Raw genomic sequence first — 6,443 nt, forward strand, 5'->3', positions numbered from 1 at the left:
CCCGTGGCTCTACCCTTCATTCGATCCCTGCGAAACCCTATATTTCAACAGGATAATGCACGACCGCATGTTGCAGGTCCTGTACGGGCCTTTCTGGATACTGAAAATGTTCGACTGCTGCCCTGGACAGCGCATTCTCCAGATCTCTCACCAACTGAAAACGTCTGGTCAATGGTGATCGAGCAACTGGTGCGTCACAATACGCCAGTCACTACTCTTGATGAATTGTGGTATCGTGTTGAAGTTGCATGGGCAGCTGTACCTGTACACGCCATCCAAGCTCAGTTTGACCCAATGCCCAGGCGTATCAAGGCCGTTTTACGGCCAGAGGTGGTTGTTCTGGGTACTGATTTCTCAGGATCTATGCACCCAAATTGCGTGAAAATGTAATCACATGTCAGTTCTAGTACAATATATTTGTGCAATGAATACCCGTTTATCATCTGCATTTCTTCTTGGTGTAGCAATTTTAATGGCCAGTAGTGTACTTACGTCATGTACCCATAAGAAAACTGTTCAATACCAAAATCTCGTTCTCCTCGTAGTCTTACGAGGAACCCCTTGAGTGCGAGGTCGCAAAGGGCCAATGATACAACCACAGTACCGGGTGCTAATGGCAAAAGGGAAGGGGACTGGAGGTATCCAATGAACACAGCATGAGGCCACGGAGCGTAGTTGAAACGATTAGTCAACGAGTTGCTCACACCAGCGCTATAGTGCAAGCAGTGTTGATACAAAGCAGAGCAATGGCAACGATAAGCGAAGAAAACATTGCATTGAATCTACAACGACAGTTGCTCAAGTTAACATTTCGTCAGAAAGTAACCCAAGGAATTTCGCAGAGGGAGAAAGATGCGGCAGATGAAAGATAAGCGTTTCTGCAAGTGGAACGTGTGCTGTGTATACGCCCACTGTTCGGAGAATGTACCTGGGGGTACAATGATGACAATATTTGTTTAACAAGTGAAAGTGATACTGAAGCAGGTGTCTAGCCATGTACACCCATGCTCACAAATTAAGAATTATGCTGGTACATGGTGAAACAACGCTCTGGTTGGCGGTTTGCGGATTTAAATCACTTCGTTGTATGACCATGGGGTTGCATTTGACCTGTGGTAGTCGCACGGTGGCGCTGGCAGCAGTCCACATACGCAGAGGTGTGTTGGTGCATGTCAGAGTACGGTGCAGCGAGTAAGTGTGCAGACGTTTTCAGATGTCCTAATGGTGACTGTATGTTGAAAATGGCTCAAAGAACACATATTGATGACGTTATGAGGGGTAGAATACTAAGGCGACTTGGACGCTGGTCAAACACAGCAGGTCGTAGCACGGGCCCTCCGTGTGTCATAAAGTGTGATCTCAAGATTATGTCAACGATTCCAGCAGACAGGAAATGTGTTCAGACGCTACAGTACGGGACGTCCACAGTGTACAACACCACAAGAAGACCGATATTTCACCACCAGTGCCCGCAGACGGCCACGGAGTACTGCAGGTAGCCTTGCTTGGGACCTTACCGCAGCCACTGGAACAGTTGTCTCTAAACACACAGTCTACAGACGACTGAACAGACATGGTTTATTCAACCGGAGACCTCCAAGGTGCATTCCACTGACTACTGTTCACAGGAGAGCCCGTAAAGCCTGGTGTCAAGAACACAGTACATGGTCATTGGAACAGTGGTCGCAGGTTATGTTCACGGACGAGTCCAGGTATAGTCTGAACAGTGATTCTCGCCGGGTTTAGTCTGGCATGACCCAGGAACCAGATACCAACCCCTTAATGTCCTGTATGGAGGTCGTGGTTTGACGGTGTGGGGTGGGATTGTGATTGATGCACGTACACCCATGCATGTCTTTGACACAGGAACTGTAACAGGTCAGGTGTATCGGTATGTCATTTTGCACCAGTATGACCGCCTTTTCAGGGGTGCAGTGAGTCCCACCTTCCTCCTGATGGATGATAACGCACGCCCCCCCCCCCCCCCCCCCGCAGACCTGCCATCTTGAAGGAGTACGTTCAAACAGAAGATATCAGGCGAATTGAGTGGCCTGCCTGTTCTACAGACCTAAGCCCCATCGAGCACGTCTGGGATGCTCTCGATCGACGTACCGCTGCACGCCTTCAAACCCCTACGACTCTTCAGGAGCTCCGACAGGCACTTGTGCAAGAATAGGAGACTGCACCCCAGCAGCTGCTCGACCAACTGACCCATAGCATGCCAACCCTTTGTGCGGCCTGTGTATGTGTGCATGGTGATCATATCCCATATTATGTCGGGGTACATGCGCAGGAAACAGTGGAGTTTCGTAGCACATGTGTTTCGGGACGGTTTTCTCAACTTACCGTGAACTTACAGGTCTGTGTCGCGTGTGTTCCCTATGTGCCTATGCTATTAGCGCCAGTTTTGTGTAGTGCCACGTTGTGTGGCGCTACATTCTGCAGTTATCCTTAATTTATGAGCATGAGTGTAGTTCATCATCCTTATCGGCCAGGGAGTCACAAATCCCATTTCCAGTGAAACGTACTAAAGAAGAATCGTTGTCCAAAGAGAAGCTAGGAAGATGATCCACAGCATAGTAAAACAATTACGAATAGATTTCGAATGAGTCCACAGCAATATGACCGTGTAGTGCATAAGAAAAACTACGGATATTCAAGGGAGGCAAGACGCACTTGCTAAAAAACTGGTTTTTGCGCGTTTCAAGGATGCTCGATATAATTTACAGGATGTGCGCGATAGAGACATATTATGTTACGCACATCAGATTGCGCGTGACATAGAGTACAGTGATTTCAAGCGAAGCAGCAGATGGTTGCATAACTTCAAACAGTGCTACAGAATTGGAAGACGAAAGATAACGAAATTTCAAACAAGGGTCATGACGAAGCACAGCAAACTGTGAAATCTGCCCGAAAATTTGATGACGAGATAAACAAACATATACCATCGTTCAGTGAGGAATTTGTTTTCGACTCCGAGCAATCGGTGTTTGAAGAGGAAAATTATATAAAAAGAACCTTGGAAATTAGACGTACTAAAAACAAACTAACGCATTCGTATACAATTGTGCCGATTGTTAATCTGGGTGGTAAATTGGCTGGAAAGTTAGTGATTGTGCTGCAAGAAGTTGGAGGTGATCTGCTCCCTACGATTCTTTCTCATGGAACGTTGATTTCTGCACCTCCTGGACACTCAATTTCTGTCGCCCTCCTGATGCTCATGGTGAGTCATTAGCAGCTAATATTTTTCCGGTATTATTGTTAACATAACATTTTCAAACAAGCCTTAGGCCAACTAAAGACTGAACTTTTGACTTCGCGCTCACAGCGTTCCTTATTAGACAAAAGAATTAGGTTCCTACTGGGTCCGTTTTCGCCAACTACACCTGTATTTCTCCTTCCTTCCAGGCTGTATTTCCGGATTATTTTTCAGTGTTCTTCTATTCTGTTCACATGTTCTTTCCACACGTCTATTTATTTAACTGTCTCCTCGTTGACAGCATCTGCATTCAAGTAATTACGTATCTTTTTATTTCTCTTAAGATATGTTCCTGTACAACACTACACTCTCCTACAGAATCTCATTTCAGCTGCTTCTGTTTTGCTTTTATCTTTCTCTTTCATTATCTCTCGTTTAGATAAATAAAAGAGATGACAGCAAACTCCCGAAAGCCGGCGGAAGTCATCTCACAGTTCAAGAAGGTCAGTGAAACCAGTAGCAAACCGCTATAAGCTATGGTACAACCGTTTCGGAGCAACACAAGATTGAATAAGAAATATTGTGATCAGAAATGTAGATGTCTTCCAACATTTTTCTGGATTCCTCGCTATAAGTTACAACACGGCCGTTGGAAATATGTGGCCTATGTGAACAACTGGGAATTTTCTGAATATTTCCATACAGCCTGAGGTGTTAGTTGCGCTAAACTTAACAGTACTGTATGTCCTCATGTGGAGGTGTAAAGGAAAAAAACAGTGAAACTGTTCATTTACGTATTACCGTTCAAGCTTCTAATTCAGGGATGTTTTAGCTCTACCAAGTATGAATTCTTTTTCCGTGTAGGAAAATAAGATCATCTATCATAGGTAGTCGTTACTCCTCTGTTTTAACTTTGCACTGAATATTTAAATAACAACTCTCTTACTCTCTATCACAATCCGAAACAGTGGTGCTTTCAACATTAAGCACACACCTGTTCAACTCATCTATGTAACTACTTCGTTCACTTATATAAAATGTTACTCCAATATTATCACACTATAGAGGGTGGTCCATTGATCGTGACCGGGCCAAATATCTCACGAAGCATCAAACGAAAAAACTACAAAGAACGAAACTTGTCTAGCTTGAAAGGGGAAACCAGATGGCGCTATGGTTGGCTCGCTATATGGCGCTGCCATAGGTCAAACGGATATCAAATGAGTTCTTTTTTTTTAAAACAGGAACCCCCATTTTTATTACATATTCGTGTAGTACGTAAAGAAATATGAATGTTTTAATTGGACCACTTTTTTTCCGCTTTGTGATAGATGGCGCTGTAATAGTCACCAACGTATAAGTACGTGGTATCACGTAACATTCCGCCAGTGCGGACGGTATTTGCTTCGTATTACATTACCCGCGTTAAAATGGACCGTTTACCAATTGCGGAAAAGGTCGATATCGTGTTCATGTATGGCTATTGTGATCAAAATGCCCAACAGGCGTGTGCTATGTATGCTGCTCGGTATCCTGGACGACATCATCCAAGTGTCTGGTCCGTTCGCCGGATAGTTACGTTATTTAAGGAAACAGGAACAAATGATGATGTCCAAGTAGGTGTTTTAGCTGCTTTGGCGGCTAGTCCGCACATCAATAGCAGACAAATTGCGCGAGAATCAGGAATCTCAAAAATGTCGGTGTTGAGAATGGTACATCAACATCGATTGCACCCGTACCATATATCTATGCACCAGGCATTGCATGGCGACGACTTTGAACGTCGTGTACAGTTCTGCCAATGGGCACAAGAGAAATTACGGGACGATGACAGATTTTTTGCATGCGTTCTATTTAGCGACGAAGTGTCATTAACCGACAGCGGTAACGTAAACCGGCATAATACGCACTATTGGGCAACTGAAAATCCACGATGGCTCTGGCAGTTGGAACATCAGCGACCTTGGCGGGTTAATATATGGTGCAGCATTATAGGAGGAAGGATAATTGGCCCCCATTTTATGGATGGCAATCTAAATGGTGCAATGTATACTGATTTCCTACGTAACGTCCTACCGATGTTACTACAAGATGTTTCACTGCATGACAGAATAGCGATGTACTTCGAATGTGATGCCCGGCACATAGCTCGCGTGCGGTTGAGGCGGTATTGATAGCATATTTCATGACAGCTGGATTGGTCGTCGAAGCACTATACCATGGCTCGCACTTTCACCGGATCTGACTTCCCCGAAATTCTTTCTGTGGGGAAAGTTGAAGGATATTTGCTATCGTGATCCACCGACAACGCCTGACAACATGCGTCAGCGCATTTTCAATGCATGTGCGAACATTACGGAAGGCGTACTACTCGCTGTTGAGAGGAATGTCGTTACACGTATTGCCATATGCATGAGGTTGACGGACATCATTTTGAGCATTTATTGCATTACTGTGGTATTTACAGGTAATCACGATGTCACAGCATGCGTTCTCAGAAATGAAAAAGTTCACAAAGGTACATGTATCACACTGGAACAACCGAAATAAGATGTTCAAACGTACCTACGTTCTGTATTTTAATTTAAAAACCCTACCTGTTACCAACTGTTTGTCTAAAATTGTGAGCCATATTTTTGTGACTATTATAGCGCCATCTATCATAAAGCGAAAAAAGTGGTCCAACTAAATCATTCATATTTCTTTACGTACTACACGAATATGTGATAAAAATGGGGGTTCCTATTTTTAAAAAAACGCAGTTGATATCCGTTTGACCTATGGCAGTGCCATCTAGCGGGCCAGCCATAGCGCCATCTGGTTTCCCCCTTCAAGCTAGACAAGTTTCGTGCTTTGTAGTTTCTTCGTTTGACGCTTATTTCGTGAGATATTTGGCCCGGTCACGATTAATGGACCACTCTGTATAGCTTAATGACATCACACATTAAATTAAAAGTAGTTCAAAATTTAACGCTTTGTGTTACTTGTTGTTAATTATTAACGATACTTCCCCGATACTATGCTTATCTCATCTGACAGCCTCCTTGAGGTCACGTCAAGAAAGAAGGTCACAAAAATTGACAAAGATGAAAGTGAAATTGGTGAGTGCGTGGTTCAGCCAAACAAAACTGGCGTTGTCGCACTATTGTGTGGTTGCCAATGAGTCTGACGTACCAAGTTTGAAACCTGTTGGTAGGAGTATTTGGCCATCAAGGCGAGGAAAGGTGACTCTGTGCCACTA

Source organism: Schistocerca cancellata, chromosome 5 (assembly GCF_023864275.1).
Source record: "Schistocerca cancellata isolate TAMUIC-IGC-003103 chromosome 5, iqSchCanc2.1, whole genome shotgun sequence".
NCBI classification, from domain to species: domain Eukaryota; kingdom Metazoa; phylum Arthropoda; class Insecta; order Orthoptera; family Acrididae; genus Schistocerca; species Schistocerca cancellata.